The 18424-nt window shown below is 49.6% G+C and overlaps 1 non-coding gene across 1 annotated transcript; it reads right to left on the minus strand.

Annotated features, from left to right (window-relative positions):
- Positions 1 to 1002: 1002 nt before the first annotated feature.
- Positions 1003 to 1074, minus strand: TRNAC-GCA (transfer RNA cysteine (anticodon GCA)). The gene has a single exon. It is a non-coding gene; the product is annotated as a tRNA-Cys (tRNA).
- Between the last annotated feature and the right edge of the window lie 17350 nt (positions 1075 to 18424).

Genomic DNA, 18424 nt, shown 5'->3' on the forward strand with positions numbered 1-18424 from the left:
ATTCGTCCTATTCAATTTGTGTGGTTATGCAAAGCCAATTTAATGAAATGTGCATATGTCACCTTGATATGTTAATTTCTGGCGACGTCACATCCCGCTGCGTTTGTTGAGGAGTCCCCCTACTTAAATTTTTAGGACTTGACCCCTGGCAACCGGTTAAAATCAAGGGACACCTGTCCTGCATCCTTCTAGTAGCACCAATCAGGTGCATGATGTGCCAGCTCAAACAAATGAAAAGTTGCCCAACCCGGTGCATGGGAAGGCAACAATTTACAATCAAGGGACCACCCTCTTATATCACTGAGAAAAACACACACACACACCATCCCCCCTCCATCTGCAAGGCATCCAGGGGGTTACAAGTAATGGAGCTGGGGTAGCAGAGGGGCTGGGCTGGATAGGGGAGCAGGGTATAGCTCTTGTAGCTTTACCTTTTCATTTACAAACACAGGACTACAAGTACCAGAATTCAAAGGAAAACAGAGCTAGCCAGAGTAACAGCAGCCATGGAGCAACTTGTGATATCTGAAAGGAAGTATCTCAGGACTCTGGTGGTAATCACAGAGACAGGGTTGGTCTGGGGCATAAAATCGGCCCAGGAACCAATGAAAAAGTGGCCCACAATCATTCATTACTATCCAGAAAGGACTGAGGCTCCTCAAGGAGGCATTATTGGTCAAATATTTAGCAAATAATTAATTTGTTCAATATTTGCTTAGCAGCATTTGTTAAAAGTAGTGTAGTGACTTATGAAATCTGCCCAAAAAAAGTAGTCTATTCTGGTCAAAAAAACGCGCCCATTCTAGAATCAAGGGCATTGCCCTGCAGGCCAGTCCGAGGCTGCAAAGAATGTCCTGGAAGGAACAGAAAGGAATCTGGTGACCTGATATTTCATTTCATTCAGAGCAGCTGAAAGAGAGTAAGTAATATGTCTAAACAAATCCCACATTTTGGCAGTGAACAGTCTAGCCTTTTAAAAATTGCTTTCTATAAAATAAACGAAGGGGGCACCCGGAATTGAACCAGGGACCTCTTGATCTGCAGTCAAATGCTCTACCACTGAGCTATACCCCTGGCCCTCTGATGAGGCCATCCTGGCTGCACCTGTGCCTGCTGACGTGTCTGCGAGGCACACCTTTCCTCCTTTCACACCTGTCGCTGATTCTCAATACTGTTTAAACATTGGAGGAGTGCTGGTGGGAACGACAGGTTTCCTAGTGAAAGAAAAGTTAGGGGTGCTCAATAACAGGGATTAAGAGAGAGAATCAGAGGTCTCCAGTGCAACTCACTGTTTCTTTAGCACCAATGTCAAGGTAACAGAAATGTGTCTTTTTATTGCCTAATTGTCATTTTTCTTTTTTTGTTGACCATTCCAATCCCCTCATTTCGTATCAGTGTTTGTAAAGATGTTTAGTAACTGCCTTTTTTACCCTCATACTAAAGTTGGGAATTACAGGCAATAAGTCGTTTCTTAATGCGGACATTTTACACGTAGTTGCCGATTCGGTCGTGGATCTTTAGCCAATAACAAAACATCTTTCTGTTGGTGCAATCCATATGCAAATTAGGAGGTGTGCAGGTATTTTGCCCCAGAGGGCCTGGACAGGGCTCTAATAGACGAGTTTACTGCATCTGGAATGATCCTGCAGTTTTTATAATGTGTTAAAATGCCATCTGCCATTAATGTTACCAAAAAGTAGATTGGTCAGGGGTGGGCTTTTTTGGGGGCGAGAACGCGACCCTATGGAATTGCGCGCAGTGCATTTCCCCCAAAAGTAGCTGGACTTTGCTTGCTGTATAAATGCACGATTTTTACCTGCCCTGGGCTACTTTGCCTGCGACAATGTGAGAAAAGCATGCAATTTGCCCTTTTATAGGTCCCCCCTACTTTTGTCTGTGGCCCCCTATGTGCCCACTGCCCCCTTTAATTTGATTCCTGGAGGTGCCACTGTAACAAAGTGCATGTTGGTGGTTGAAGTAACATTTTTTATTTTTCTTTTTTTTTTTACTTGATTTAATTAATTTTTACAAGAGTGTTCCTGAGTTCGGTTAATTTTTACAAGAGTGTTCCTGAGTTCGGTGAAGAAAAAAGAAGAAAAAGGTCCAGATCCTGCCAGCCTCTGCTTTTTGTGAGAAGGGAAATTTAGACGGAGAGGATTGAGTGGGGATGAAGTATTAAGTCTTTGCAGTTCTGCTCCTCTAATTGCATCACTCGGTTTGTCCTGGCGATTTAGAAGGCCGAGATTTTCGTAAAACCCCACCACTGCGATTGTCCATTTAGTGTTCTCACCACTCAACAAGTTGTTCCATGTTCCCTCGTCATCCACAAAGTCAAAGTTGCCAAGTAAATACCCAATTTTTTACATTCCAAATACGAGCCTTCAAGTCCCAGCATGCAAAGGGCTGTTAGCTAAAAAGCACACGTCTATTTGTACTTTAAAGGAAGGCTGGACACAGTTTGGGCTTTTGGGGTGTAGTCGGTAGTCTTCATGGCCCCCTTCATCCCACCGTGTACATGCAGAGCAGGAATGAGCCCGGATTTCCCCACAGCAGTGGTCACCCCGAATGTTAGGCTTTGCATGCTGGTACTTGTAGGCCATTCTCAGTGGGGAATAAAGCGGCAATGGTAATCTTTTCGCTCAGCTTGTTGCTTTAATGATGCAAGTATTGCAGGTTGATCAGTGAACATCTCGGTTCATCTCTATAAAACAGAGTGTTACTTTCGCTGAGTGTTGTTGACACTTTGTACTATCCTAGAGTACTTATTTTCGGAGCTGGCCCGAAGCTCGGTTCCTGGAAAGCAGATTGATGCCCGCCCACTCACTGCCCAGCTATTTATCCTATTAGAAACGAGTAGGAGAGGATGGAGAGATGTGCGCTGCTGTTGGGGAGAAGGTGGGTCTCATGGGTGCCTGTAAGCTGCCATGGCCTTCACCACAGCACCATATGCAAACTGGGCGAACAGCTTTTAACAGGATTCCATGCAACATACAAAGACCATTGTCTGTGATAATTATTTATTCATTTATTTATTTATTTATTTTATTTATTTGTATAGCGCACCTACAGCCCAGAGGCATCGTGGCGCTTGTTACAAGAATTTTTATAAGCATTTTCAGTAGGTCAGGTTACATGTGACTGAGAGGTCTCTTAGTTACAGGTACATTACTAATACATTACTCATTACAAATTTTACATTACTCATCACAGATTTTTGTAACACATAAGAAAACAGCTGATTACTTAGATGAAGAGTTGTGTTTTGAGTGCTTTGCAGAAGGCTTGGTGGGATTGAATCATTCTTAGGTTAGGTGGAAGGGCATTCCATTGTGTAGCGGCTATCGTCGGGAAACGGGATCCCCCTGCACCGGCCTTTTTGGTTTTAGGCACAAGGATAAGGTTAGAGTACCCTTCCCTACGAGGTCTTGTGGCAGTGTGTTTGACAATCCTCTGTACAAGGTACGGAGGGGCGCCATCATGGAGGCATTTGTGTGCCAGGGAGAGAGTTTTGAAGATTATTCTCTGTTTAACCGGGAGCCAGTGGACCTGTCTCCTGATATTGGAGATGTGTTCTTTCCTAGAGGTCCACGTGGCTGCCCTCAGGGCATTGTTTTGTGCTAGTTGTAGTTTTGAGAGGTTTTTGCATGACGTCCCGCATAGTAGGGTGTTACAGTAGTCTAGTCTGGAGCCAATAATGGCTCTGGCTATGGTGAGACAATTCTGTTGAGATAGGAATGGTCTGGATGCGTTGATGATTTTTGCGTAGTAGGCTGATGAGGTGGAAATAGCATTCACTTGTCTGTCCATTGTGAGGTTTGAGTCTAGGTAGACGCCAAGTGTTTTGACATAGTCATATACCTTGATGGGTGCGTTGTCGATAGTGAAAGAGGAGTATTCCTGACTGAGGTTACCCAGGGTAGTGGGTGAGCCGATAAGTAAGAGTTCCGTTTTTTCACTGTTTAGGCATAGCCAGTTGTCAGCCATCCAGGATTGGATAGTTGAGTAGATGGCCGTGAGATTAGACATGTCAGTTGTATAGTCACCTGTGAGTGGGATTAACACCTGCGTATCATCCGCATAATTGGTGTATGAAATGCCCAGGGAATCCAGGATGCTAAACACTGGCCTAGTGAAAATGTTATAGAGTGTTGGCGCTATGCAGGATCCTTGTGGGACTCCACATTTGAGGAGGCTGGGGGTGGCAGAGGCTGATTCAGAGAAAACTTTCATAGCCCTGTCTTGGAGAAAGGAAGTAATCCAGTCGCATGCTTTAGGGGCAAAGTTAGCTGCAGAGGCAAGGTGACGGCACAAGGTTTTGTGGTCGACCAGGTCGAATGCAGCTGATAAGTCAAAGAGCAGGAGGAGTGCATGTTTGCCTACATCTCTCATGTCGTCCATTTGGTTCTTTAAATCGCGGAGGGCTGATTCAGTGCCATGTCGTGGGCGGAACCCTGATTACCGCAGGCCTAGGAGTTGGTTCTCTTCCAAGTATTTTTGTACTTGCATATATGCAGATTTGTCGAGAATTTTTAGCAGGAATGGGACCGTGGTGATAGGCCTGTAGTTCCCGGGGATGGTGGGATCGGGTGAAGGCTTTTTTATTAGTGGGCGTACCCAGGCTTCTTTGAGATCTTTGGGAACAAGACCTGTCCTGAAGGAAGTGTTAATAAAGGCAGTTAGAAAGGGAGCCAATGTGGGAGCAGAGTCTTTGATGAGTTGGGCTGGACAGGCATCACCTTTGCAGTTGGAGGGTTTAGTGGATTTGAGCAGGGTAATGACCTCCGATTCTGTGATGTCTCTGAATTCGAGGGGGGATGGGGGTTCAGTGCAGGTGGGGTGGGCGATTTGCTGTGCTGGCTAGCTATTAGCTTTTCGAGCACTTTTTGGTGGCCAATGATTTTGGATTGAAGGGTGTTGAGCTTGTCTAGCATTGCTGATTGAATGCTGTTGCACCAGTTCGCATCCTTGATGAGTGTAGGAGGGGGTGGTGGAGGGTTTTTCCAATTCTCTAAAGATAGAGAATATTTCTTTAGAGTTGGATTTGGCGTCAATAATCCTTGAGTTAAATGAGAGGGCCATGGCTTTGATGACATTATTTTTGTATGACCTGGAGATGGTTTTGAAGGCCTCCCTGTTAGATTCTGAGGGGTTAGCTTTCCAGGTAGAGAGGGCGGAACGTTTTTCTGAGCGTTGTTTGAGCAGCTCATTGGAGAACCAGGTGTTGGAGTGCTTGATTTTCTTGGCTTTCCTGGGAGCCAAGGGAGCAATGGAGTCTATAGCATTGGTGATAATGTTTGTGAAGGTGCTAGCGAGAGTGTCTGGATTGTTGGAGGAGGGCGTCTGAAACGCGGGAACCATTAGGTATGGTGCCAGATTTTCCGTAGTGAGTTTACTTGAGCTCCTGGCGAGTGCCGCTGGGCAAGGGGTAGTAGAATGGAGTGCTTTTGCTTAGCGGTGAGGTTGAACTGGATATAGTGGTGGTCGGACCATGGGATGGGGGTATTGTCAGTAACCAGGATGGAGCAGTTGTGCTGGTTGATCCAATCCAAGGTGCGTCCTTTAGTGTGACTAGGGCGTGGACGAGAGAGTCTTGGAAGTCAGAGCAGGGGCCGGGAGGTCAGTATACAATGTGCATATTGATGGTGCAGGTGTGAGACAAGTTGATTTTAAGTGGGAGGTAGTCACATTTGAGTCCAAGTTGTCCCTGTTGTCTAGGTGATTCCCTGATGCTAAGGGAGTTCTTGGCTACGAGGGCAACACCACCATCTCGCTGGTTGGTGCGGTCTTTCCTGTAGATAGCGTAGTCTGTGGGGATAGCTAAAGAGAGTGCAGGTCCTGAGCTATCGTTCAGCCAAGTTTCAGTAATTAGAAGTATGTCAAGATTGTCTTTGGTTATAAGATCATGAATGTCGAGGGGATGTGCCAGAATGGAACGTGCATTAATTAGTGCGCATTTTAGGGTACGTTCAGGGTTCTGTAAGGTGATGTGAGGCGGGGATAGAGGTGTGGTGCGGAGTGGCAGAGCGGTAGGGAGTGGCACAGAGGGGACATGGTTGTTACATACAGGGCGGTTAGAGGTGCATGGAGTGCTAGGCATTGGAGATGCAGTGGCATGAGAAGGCTGGCATATTTCAGTGGGTACAGGTGGTGTAACAACAACATAATTGGGCGTAGGCAATACAGTGGGCATAGGCAGTGCAGCAACATGGTTGGGCGCAGGCATCACATTGGGCATAGGCAGTGCAGCAACATGATTGGGCGCAGGCATCACAGTGGGCATGGGAAGTGCAACAGGATGATTGGGCGCAGGCATCACAGTGGGCATAGGCCGTGCAGCAACAACATGATTGGGCGCAGGCATCACAGTGGGCATAGGCAGTGCAACAACATGATTGGGCGCAAGCATCACAGTGGGCATGGGCAGTGCAGGGTTATATCTGTGGAGGGACTTTTGTGGACACCTTCTGGCAACTCTGAGGTTGCGGACGCTAGTGTACGGTGCATAACAGCGCATCGGAAAGGGCAGGATGCGTGTACGTAGACAAAGGTTTCTTGCAGGCAGGACAGCAGGGTAAGTGTGGAGTGGAGCACGGGCCTCAGTGCGGATCGGGCTGTGAGTAGAGGAGGGAGAGGTGGGTGAATGGGGAAGGGGGTGAAGAGCCTTACCTCTTTGCGTGCCCCGGGCGCCGTCGAGTGCCGACGAGCAGCGAAGAGCTGCAAAGAGGGATGAAGGCCTTTCCTCTTGGTATTCCCTTTGCGGCTTTGCCTCGCGGCGACCCTCCTCTCCCTTTAAAGCAGGAGAGGAGGTCGCAGCGAGGTGTGGGGGCCAATCCGGCTTCTCAGGAGCTACTGTTGTGGCGGTTGCCATGGTAGCATTAGCGGCGGCCATCTTAGGATTGCGACGGGCCTCGTGGCTCGTAGTATTGCTAAAGGAGATTCCTCCAACTGATTCTTTCATGGACGGGAGAGCAGAGCACGCAGGTCGTGCGGAGGCGGGTGCCTTCCTTCCAGTGTTGGGATTCCCTCGCAGCGGAGCTACAAAGAGGGAGGAAGGCCTTTCCTCTTGGCCTTCCCTTCGCGGCTTTGCCTTGCAGCGACCCTCCTCTCTCTTTAAAGCAGGAGAGGAGGTTGCGGCGAGGTGTGGGGGCCAATCCGGTTTCTCAGGAGGTACTGTTGTGGCGGTTGCCATGGTAGCATTAGCGGCGGCCATCTTAGGATTGCGACGGGCCTCGTGGCTCATTGTATTGCTGAAGGAGATTCCTCCAGCTGATTCTTTCATGGACGGGAGAGCAGAGCACGCAGGTCGTGCGGAGGCCGATGCCTTCCTTCCAGTGTTGGGATTCCCTCGCAGCGGAGCTGCAAAGAGGGATGAAGGCCTTTCCTCGTGGCCTTCCCTTCGCGGCTTTGCCTCGTGGCGACCCTCCTCTCCCTTTAAAGCAGGCGAGGAGGTCGCGGCGAGGTGTGGGAGCCAATCCGGCTTCTCAGGAGCTACTGTTATGGCGGTTGCCATGGTAGCATTAGCGGCGGTCATTTTAGGATTGCGACGGGCCTCGTGGCTCGTAGTATTGCTAAAGGAGATTCCTCCAGCTGTTTCTTTCTTGGACGGGAGAGCAGAACACGCAGGTCGTGCGGAGGCGGGTGCCTTCCTTCCAGTGTTGGGATTCCCTCTCAGCGGAGCTGCAAAGAGGGATGAAGGCCTTTCCTCTTGGCCTTCCCTTCGCGGTATGTCCTCCAAATCGTACCAATGTTTAGGTGAAAACTGCATCTGCCCCTGCAAACCCCATCCTGCGATTTCTTTCATAATAACAGTGAAACTAGATCACAAAGGAGCCTTTTAAAAAAAAAGGTGTATTTTATTTCCAGGATACCAGCTTATTTAGACGGTTTGAATTTTTGTAAACTTTAAATGTTTTTCACAAAACATATTAAATATTCTGAACATCTGTGTCCAACAATCACTATGGGCATGTCACCTTATCATACTGTTTCTTGTACTGTGGCTCTATAAGTCTTAGTAGTATATAAGCAAAACCCAGATGAGACTTTCTAGCCTCACATCATATTGCATGTTGGTGCCTGCAGTCAAACCCACCCATGTTAAACCATTACTAAAGGAACCCGCAGCTAACCAATTGACTCAACGAGCTACACCCCCATCTTCAACTCACCAACACTCAAAGAAAGAATTCACCTACCAACAGCTCTGGGGCCATGTGGTAACCGACAACATCATGCATGGATCACAACACGGTTTCAGACTAATGGAGGAACCAAACCCACCTTCTCTTCCATATTAGCCACACTAAAAAAAGCAACACTGATGCAAATACAGCAAGACCACTCGTCTTTCTAGATATTTTGGCCCAACAGACCAAGCGGGCCCAATAGGCAGAGGAAAAGACTTCTTCGACGATAGAGCTGGTGGCGGCTGCTATCACGAGTAAGGGGGCTGACCCTGTGAAAGTAGCCCCTGCAGCACAGAAGGTTTCTCTGCCCCAAGGAACAACAGCGCTGCAGTGACTTTGGCAAAGTCGCCTGGAATGCCAGAAAGGGAGAAAGCGACTCAGGCCCCCGTTCAGGCACCGCAGGTGGAGGGCGAGGAGGTCCCGAAACAGCCCTCCCAGGCCGTGGCCCAAGCCATGGAGGTCTCGTCCACGGACGACAAGGACAGGAGTCCCTACACATGATCCATGAGGATGTGGAAGAGGAGGAGGACGGCGACGGCGCGGGGCCTAGTGTTCCGATCCTGCCAGCTCAGCCGAGGGATGATGTATCTGGACATTCTATCGACCAGTGGAGTGTCTTTGCTGAAAATGTTGCGGGGGACATGACAACTGAAGGAAAGGAGAGGGGTGGAAGAAGGGCGGATGTGGCTCTGAGGGATCGTTTCGCAGAAATTGTTCATAAAAATGTCAATGAATAGTAGATTTTACCGAATTCGGTCACAACCATTAGTTCGAAGCAGAAGCTACCAATCATGAAGAGTGGGGGTTGTGTGGGTGTCCCCTGCTCCCCATGTTTGGTATTTTCAGCTTCGAGGTTTGTGGGAGTGTCCCCCACTTCCTTAACATTGGAGGCAGGGGACTCCAAGAAAAAAAAAAAGAAGAAAAAGAAAAAATAAGGACCCTGCAGATTCAGATCCGACTTAGAGGGATGGAACTGACACCACAGAGTACTGGAGAGGCGACGGATGGAGAAAAGGTAAGTAGGGGGCTTTGTGGGTGTACTGGTAGTTTGTGGGGACATGGGTTTGGTTTTTTGTACTGAGGTAAAAACGTATTCACAGCAAAAATGACTACAGTCAAACAACCCAAATTCCTAAGGGATAACACTAAACTAATACACCACAAGAGTCCATTGCTAAAGCTCTGCTATAGCTTTCATAAGACTGGTGGCGTACCTTTAAAATTCAATTGGGCACCCACACATCTTCAGCCGGGCCTGCCATGCACCCAGTGACACAACATAACATTCACAAACTTCATTCCACCCAGAGCATACAAACAATGCATTTTTCATCATTTTATACAGACACAAAAGTCAAAACACAAATGCACTCAGCACATCCTTTGACATACACTGTGCACACACAACATTTATATGTACATACACAAGAACACATGGAAACAGTGGCGCAACGTCCATTGAGCAGACCAGGCTTTATCACCCCCTGATCATTGAAAATTTGGACTACGTTGACTTGATCTAGCTGAACTATAAAGCCGTGGCAGAAAGGAACAAATTCACTAGAATGTCAGCAATTCCCTTGATATGATATGATATGGCATGGCATTTGTAACGCGCCTATACACAAGTGTTTCAAGGCGCGACGAGGCAGGGAGGGGGGAACAAGGGGAAGACAGACAACGATCCTACTAGGCCAGGTGTCATTCAGATCGCGCAAGTGCAGGGGTAGGGGGAAGGGAAGAAGTGCACAAAATCCTTTGATTTTTCCATTCATTCAAAGGCAGAAGCCATCGGTTAATGCACTGCGGTGAGTGACCAAGTATTAAATGCCATGTATCTCCAAACTTGGTTTCTGCACGATTCTGACTGATTAACATTATGGTATGTTTTCCTGTGTTCAAATTACTCCATGCAGTGGATTACCAAGCGGGAGGGGTGGGGATAAGGGGGGGGCTGCCCCCCCCATGGCTCTTTTATGAGAGAAACTGGGACATTTGTCACTGGGACACCTCTCCTTTTCGGCACCTCAAAGAGGGTGCCAACGGGAAAGGTGTCCCGGTGGTAGGACAATGTGTGCCGAGCAATTCCTGCTCAGCACACTCATTGTCTTGGCAGTAGGACACCTCGACCATTCCAAATGGTTGAGGTGTCTGGCTGCCAGGACAATGCCTCAAGGAACTCCGGGCAGCAGAGGGTCCTCACGTTGCTCTGTGTCAACAGAGCATTACAATGTGAACTATTAGGCACTGATGGGAGAGAGGGGGTACTCTTAGCAGGGACATATGTCCCTTTAGAAAGTGATCTGAAGAGAGAAGGGTGCATAATGCTGCATGTTTTTATTAAATAATGACTTTAATGGCTTTAAAACCAAAGGGGTTTTGGTAGGCTCACATTAATCTGCAGGATGCTATTGTGACTTTGCATGCTGGATGGGGAGAATAAAACTAACGCCATACTCTCATTGCTGAATGTATTTCTATGACAATGTATATAGTGTATGGTTAGTTTACTATGAAAGGCTAGTTTATTATGTAATGTGTTTTCTTCCAAGGCATTGCTATAAATAACCAGGTTACTCACCGTAGTGACCACCTTACTCCTAGTCCATAGTCCCCTTTCCTCCATACTTATGGGACATAACTCCGTCCTGTGGGACGGGACCGGAGCGCTTTGTAAAAGCATACAAAAATGTCAATTATATTTAGTCCTTCTTCTCTTTCTACGCGGGGCCCGGCACGCGGCCGTATCCCCACCCATCTCGGCTCCGCATCGCCCATCAGTCCGTTTCTATCGCCAGGTCAGAGACCTTTTAGCAATAACAGAGGAACCTTATTAGAGGGGACGGCAGGCAGGCATATGGAGGAAAGGGGACTATGGACTAGGAGTAAGGTGGTCACTACGGTGAGTAACCTGGTTATACTCCTACGTCCCGTCCCCTTTCCTCCATACTTATGGGAGATTCCCAAGCAACTCCTCACAGGAACTATAGGTGGATGGAAAAACCCCTTACTGAAAAATGATCTTCACCACAGCCTGACCAAAATGGGCATCAGCTCTTGAACTCAGGTCTAGACAATAATGTTTACAAATAGCCGATGGGGAGGCCCAAGTAGCTGCCTTTGCAATGGTATCCCAGGGGACATATTTCTGAAAGGCAACTGCGGCTGGCTTGCCCCGCACTTGGTGTGCATGAATACCTTTTAGGAGGCTTTAGCCATTGAACGGTGTAGAACTCTGTAATGCAGGCCGCGATCCATCGGGAGATGGTCGCCTTAGAGGCCTGCTTACCTTGTGGAGTACCAAAGGTGACGAACAGTTGAGAAGAGCTCCGAAGTTCGGAAGTTCTGTCAAGATAGAATTTAAGAGCCCTTCTAACATCCAGACAGTGTAGAATCCTTTCTGCCTCTGAAGCGGGGTTCGGGAAAAAGACCGACAAGGAAATAGACTGGTTTAGATGGAACTCAGAAACCACCTTCGGCAAGAAAGCGGGATTTGTCCATAGGAAAACCTTATCCTTGTGAAAAGACAATACCGGATGTTCCACCGACAAAGTTTGGAGTTCACTCACACGCCTTGCTGAAGTGATGGCCACCAAAAAGGACTCCTTCCATGAGAGGTGCTTGAGGTCCACCGTGACCATTGGTTCGAAAGGCTTATGGCACAACGCCGTCAGGACCACATTTAGATCCCACGCCGTGTGCAGACTGGGAATCAGAGGACAAAGGCACGTCAAGCCTGCAAAATGTCTCTTAACCACTGGATTAGACAGAGAGTAAGAACATTGGTCCGTAGATAGGTAGGCGGAAACCGCTGAAAGATAAGTTCTACATGGCAGAACGTGAACTCCTGGCTCTGCTAGGTGGGATACAAAGGACATAACCGTGTCAATTGTAGCCCGCCTTGGGTCCGTCTTCTTGTCTAAACACCAATAACAGAACCTAAGCCATTTGCTTTTGTACTAGGACTTGGTCGAAGGTTTTCTGGCTGCCTGGATAATGCGCATGTTATCCGCGGACAGGCTAAGATGTTCTAAAGACCTGAACTCAGGCACCACGCTGCCAAGCTGAGTGATTGTGGGGAGGGGTGCCACAGTTGTTGTTCCCCCTGGTGAAGAAGATCAGGGATCACTGGTAACCTGATCGGCGGATACACTGACAGGCGTTGAAGTTCTGAGAACCAAAACCTGGCCGGCCACCACGGGGCAATGAGCAGAAGAGAACAGTTCACCGAGTTCTTCAATTTGCAAATCATCAGATGAACTAGAGGCAGAGGCGGGAAGGCATAAGCCCTCATGTTGTGCCATGCAATTTCGGGAGCATCCCCTAGAGAGGAGGCTCCCAGTCCGTTTCTGGAGGCATACAGAGGAAGCTTTTTGTTTGCGGCCGTCGCAAAGAGCTCCACTTCCAGAGTGCACCAGCGCAGGAAAATCCCTGAGAGGACCTCCGCCTTCAGTTGCCACTCGTAGCTGACTATCGTCCGCCGACTGAGGGCATCTGCCGTGACATTCAGCTGGCATGGAATCTGTACTGCAAGTAGCAAAACACCATGCTGAACCGCCCACTCCCAAATCTGGATGAACAGTTCCACGAGCGGGGAGACTTGGTGCCCCCTTGCTTGTTGATGTAAAACATCGACACTGCATTGTCCGTGCGAATCCGGACCACCTTGTTGGCTATGATCGGTCTGAACGCCTTGAGCGCTAGGAAGATCGCCAGGCGCTCCAGATGATTTATGTGGAGGAGCTTGTCCTGAGGTGACCAAAGATCCGAGACCTGAAGAAGATCCAACGTCGCACCCCACCCGAGAAGGGAGGAGTCCGTTGTGACCGTTACCGTCGGAGCTGGGTCCTGAAACCCTGCCCCCACCGACAGGTTGCTGAGAGACGACCACCAGTCCAGGTCCACTCTCATGGAAGCCAGAATCGTTATCAACTTGGAGTCCGGATCCACAGCCTGAAGCCAAGAACTCTGAAGAGCCATCTGAGTCCGCCTCATCTTGAGGCGAGCAAGAGGAAGTGCCAAAACACACGAGGCCATGAGGCCCAGAAGCCTCTGGAACCCCCAGGCCGACATGGTCTCCGACTGCGCAAACATCTGACACGTGGCCAACAGATCCGCCATTCTGTCCCCGGTCAGGTAGACTCTGCAGTCGATCGTAGCGTAAGATAGCCGTCAGATGTACCTTGATGGAGAGGTGAGCCAGTCCAGCCTTGTCCAAGGATAGCAAGTACGGCAGGATCTGTGGGGCCGTGACCCTCAAAGGAGTCATGTTATGTGACCGGCATCACGTAGCGAAACGCTTCCACTTGTGACCGTAGCACCTCAAGGCCGACGACACCCTGGCTTTGACCGTTACTTCCATGCAGTCCGCTGGCAACTCATATCCTCCAAACTCTAGGGCTGCAGAAGTCAAACTCTTAGGTTCAATGATCCTGGGTTGTAATGCATGATTGCGCCTCCTTTTCTGGTGAGACGATCCAGAACCACTGGCAGGTTGACCGGAGGCAACGCTGACAGGCTGAGAAGGTCCAGGTACCAAATCTGCCTCGGGTACGCTGGGGCGATGAGCATCATCCTGCATTGACACTGTCAGAGAGTGTTGATGACTCGTAGCAGGAGAGGGAATGGAGGAAACGTGTACAGAAACAGCCCTTCCCACGGGAAGGAGAATGCGTCCCCTAGGCTCCTCGGCTGGTGGAATCTGCTGGCAAACATCTGGCATTTGGAGTTCACTGCCGTCGCAATTAGATCTACCTGGGGCCTGCCCCCCTTGACGAAGACGCAGTCCACCTGGTCCTGCCGAAGTTACCACTTGTGGCAGGAGCGCAATTCCCTGCTGAGAAAGTCTGCAATGGTGTTCTTGACTCCCGCTAGGTGAAACAGGACGAGGTACATCTGCTGTCCGACGGCCCAGCGCCACAAGTCCTGCGCTTCCTTGGAGAGCCCTGAGGATTGAGTGCCCCCCTGTTTCCTGATGTAGAACATGGGGTTGGTGTTGTCCGTGAAGATGCTCACCACCTTGCCTTTCAGTGACGGAAGGAACGACTTGAGGGCCCAGAACACTGCTGTAACTCCAGGATGTTAATATGGAGATCCTTCTCCTCCGGCAGCCGCAGGCCTCTGGCGTGCAGACGTCCGGTGTGGGCTCCCCAGCCTTCCAGGGAAGTGTCCGTGGTGACCGTCTAATGGTATGTGGGGTTTTGGAATCCCATGCCTTGCGCGATGTTGGAGTGGACACCCCATCATCCTATCACCCGACGAAACTCGTCTTTGAGTGTGATCTTGTCCTTGAAGCTTCCGGACACCTGTATCCATCGATCGTCCAGGAACTCCTGAACGAGGAGCATTTTCAACCTTCAAAGCCAGATGAGGTAGATGCAGGATGACATCATGCTGCGTAACGACTTGATGGCCCGCACTGCGGCCGTCCTCGATCCTCGTCGACGACAGTCACTGCACCTTCCCTTGAATGACTGCTACCCTCCCTTCCGAGAGGCGATTCCAGGCAAGACACTGTATTGCGTCTGGCCCCTAGGAACAGCACGTTCTGCGATGGTGTTAATTAAGCAGGACTTCGGATAGTTGATGGAGAACCCCAGATCCATCAGTAGCTGGACGATCGTCTCCGTGTGTCCGATGGCCAGCTCCCACGAGTGGGTACGAATGAACCAGTCGTCCAGGTACGGGTACACGTGTATGCCCCTTGGATGTAGATGGGCAGCCACCGGTGCCAGGCATTTTGTGAGCACTCTGGGGGCCGACTTCAAGCTGAAGGGTAGAGTCTTGAACTGGTAGTGCTGTCCCTGCACTATGAAGCAGAGGAACGTCCAATGTTTCTTGTGAAGTTGAGGACGTGGAAGATGGGCTCCTCCAGGTGCAACGACATCAAGAGGTCTCCCTTTTCCAGCTGGCTGAGCATGTGCTGCAACGTGACCATCCTGAACGTTTGAGACTTTAGATATTTTTTGAGACGTTGTAGGTCTAGGATGGGCCTCCAGCTCACCATCTTCTTTCTGACCAGAAAGTATCTGGAATAGACTCCGAAGTCCCGGAGTCGTTGGGGAACTAGCTCTATCACCCCTTTTCACAGCATGGCCCATACCACTTCCAGGATCTGAGAGATGTGCTGCTCCTGACGGGCAATCAGAGGGATCCACGGACATCTGAAACTCCAGTGTGTGCCCCTGTGCAAGAGTGTCCAGCATCCATCTGTCGGTGGTGAACTTCTGCCACTCGCTGATGTACCTCATCAGCCGGCCTCCCACTGGGGTGCACGTGTGGGGGCCTGACATCTCGGCCGGTTTAGGCCTGTTTTGGAGCCAGCGTCCTGCCCTGCAAGCAATGGCGAGGCTGTCCTCTGCTACAGTAGACATGGGAACAGCCCCTGTAGGCTTCCTACATCATGGATCTGGAGGGCTGATAGTACAAAGAGGAGAAACCTTTGGAAGAGCAGCTCTACTTTCCCCTGTAGAAGTGAAAAGTAGAGTGCTGCTGCTGGAGATTGCCCAGGGAACGGGCCGTCTCCGTATTCGCCTTGATGGCCTGGAGGGACTGGTCAATGACCTCTCCAAACAAGTTCTCTCCGTCGAATGGCATGTCCAACACCTTTGTCTGGACCTCCCGCCGGATTTCTAGGCCTTCATCCAGCCTTGTTGATGAAGAAAAACACTGTTCCCCATCTGTCAGAACCCTGTGTCGCCAACGTCCAGCTCCAATGTAATAGAGTGATCAGACGCTACTTCCCCCTCCTGAAATAGAGCAATTGTCTCTATACTCTTATCGTCGGGGAGGAACTCCAGAATAGGCCCCATCTTGTACCACAGCTCCCTGTCGTACCTGGCTAGGATCGCCAGTGCGTTGGCCACCTTGATAGTGGACGCGCGGTGTAAATCGCCTTCCTTCCCATGGCCTCCATCTTCTTCCCCTAGCTGTCGGAAGGGACCGAAGATGACGAGGACGAGTTAGCCGACCATTTCCTTGCTGCTGCCGATACCATAAAATCCGGTGATGGTTGCGACCTCAGGCACTTGGGTGGGGAGTCCGGCACCTGATACTTCTTCTCCAGCCTATCCCGTTTCGCCGGAGCCGTGCAAGGGTTCTTCATGAGGGCCAGGCCCTCTTCCCAAATGTCGTCTAGGAGGGGCACTGCCATGATTGTCTTTCTCTTGGCTTCACGCCTCTGGTACAAGAAACCCTCCTTCCTGGTTTCTTCGGGCACAAGCTGGAATAGCTCGGAGGCTCTGGTGATCATGGAATGGAAAGACCTCACCTCGTCCGGTGGGAACGACATAGGTGGCACATCCAAATGGATAAACTCAGCATCCGCTGCAATGATATCCTCATCGTCATCCGTAGTCGTGGCCGTATCCGTCCCCGTACCCGTGTCTGAGTCTGCTGGGGAGAAGTGGCCTGACGCGTACATGGAGGCTGAAATGGGGGCGTCGGATGGCGCTTGCTCTTTTTTGTTGGAGGCTGAACGTGGGCCTGGGGGACCACTGGAACCGACCCCAGTGGCATCCTCTGCTGGATCTCTGACACCAATGTGTGAAGGGTCGACAGCATGGGCGTAATTACAGGGGGAGGACAGGTGGTTTTGTCCCCCCCCCCAACGTCTGTGGTATGCCCTTTTGCCCCCCCATCTTTTGGTTGGAGGGCAGGGGGGCTGCAATCATCATTATGTAATTGGACAGTGCAAGCCCGGCTGGGGTGCCCAGCAAGACTAGCGCTGTCTCATTACATAATGTTGAGCTGTCTGGCAGCCCCACTGAAACATATTCAGGGACGGGATGCCCTGCGTCGCTCAGTTCCTCATGCTGGCTGGTCAGTAGCCAGGGTGCTGAACTGGGTGGTGCGGTACCCGGCGCCTATGCTGTCACGCTAGCAGCAGCACTTCCGTGGGCCACGGCACAGAGCGTCGCTTTACAGATTTGCGTTTGTGCCACACACAGACAGGTACTAGGAAGCTCATTCAGCTTCCTGGTTTCTGTCTGGAAGCGCATGAGTGCGAAAAGAGGTTAGGTTGGTGTAACTTGAGACGTGGCCCTTGCTGCATTTGAAAGCAGAGCAGAGGTATGTTTAAAAAAATAATAATGTTTTTGTGTTTGTGTATGTTTTTTGTGTGGATGGGCTGCGGGCTGACCCTAGTGAGGGCCCGGGTCACATTTGGACAATTTGAGTAGAGCTCAAAGTACACATTAAGGCCCCAGGTATGAAGACACCCTAACAATAACAAATGGTGCATTCTCTGTGGCAAGCCACAGCTCGGCGATGCATCTAAAAGTAGTCTTGCCGCTTTTCAGGTCCTACTAAAGCACCACCATCCTAATTTCAAAATGAAGTTGGCGGAATGTACGCCCTCCCCAAGTAGAGTGGAAAAAGTCAAGCTGAGAAAACCTGTGACCCAAAACTGCCGTACTCTGTAAATTCTATAAAATGAAGCTGAGTGCTATGCGCCTTCGAAACATGATGCACCTTTGTTAAGCAGTTTTTGCACTAGATGCGCATTTGGAACCGTATGGGATTTTGTGTTAAAAGCAAACTTTTGAGAGCCCCATATCATTTTTTTCCACTGCTGACAAAAAGAATCTTCACCAAACTGGCAAAAAGTATTTCGAATTATGCAGACTCTTTTTGGACGTTTTGGTGCAAATTAGTCAATGCGTATCATGGTTCAGGTTACAGGCCACCAAAAACTGCTTCAATTACCAAACTAAGCAGGGGAGTGTCTGACATTATAAGAGTGGGGGGAGGGGCGGGGGGGAGCGACGAAATGCAGTGCGAGCAATTCCACATGGTCTCATTTGCGCCCCCAAACCGCCCACCCCCGCCCCAATCTACTTTTTTGGTAACACTAGTGGTAGATGGCATTTTAACACATAACAAAAAAGATAAAACTGCAGGATCATTCCAGATGCAGGAAACTCATCTATTAGAGCACTGTCCAAGCCCTATGGGGCAAAATACATGCATATGAATTGCACTAACACAAGTGACTTCACAGAAAAGAACATTTCAAGGAGCATTATCAGTCTTTGATACTTGGAGGCACCATGGAAATACTTTAGTATATGTTTCCATAAGTAAGCCAAGTGGCAAATAACTTTGTAGTGCAAAATACCTAAATTGCACTATTGCTATATGTGGACAAACTCTATAGTCATTAGGCTTTTCATGCATGATATATTAACATAAGCTTTGAAGTGAATCAGAATCAGTTACAGAGCTGCAGATAAGGGACA

The sequence above is a fragment of the Ambystoma mexicanum genome, chromosome 1p, assembly GCF_040938575.1.
Source record: "Ambystoma mexicanum isolate Mex_15411 chromosome 1p, UKY_AmexF1_1, whole genome shotgun sequence".
NCBI classification, from domain to species: domain Eukaryota; kingdom Metazoa; phylum Chordata; class Amphibia; order Caudata; family Ambystomatidae; genus Ambystoma; species Ambystoma mexicanum.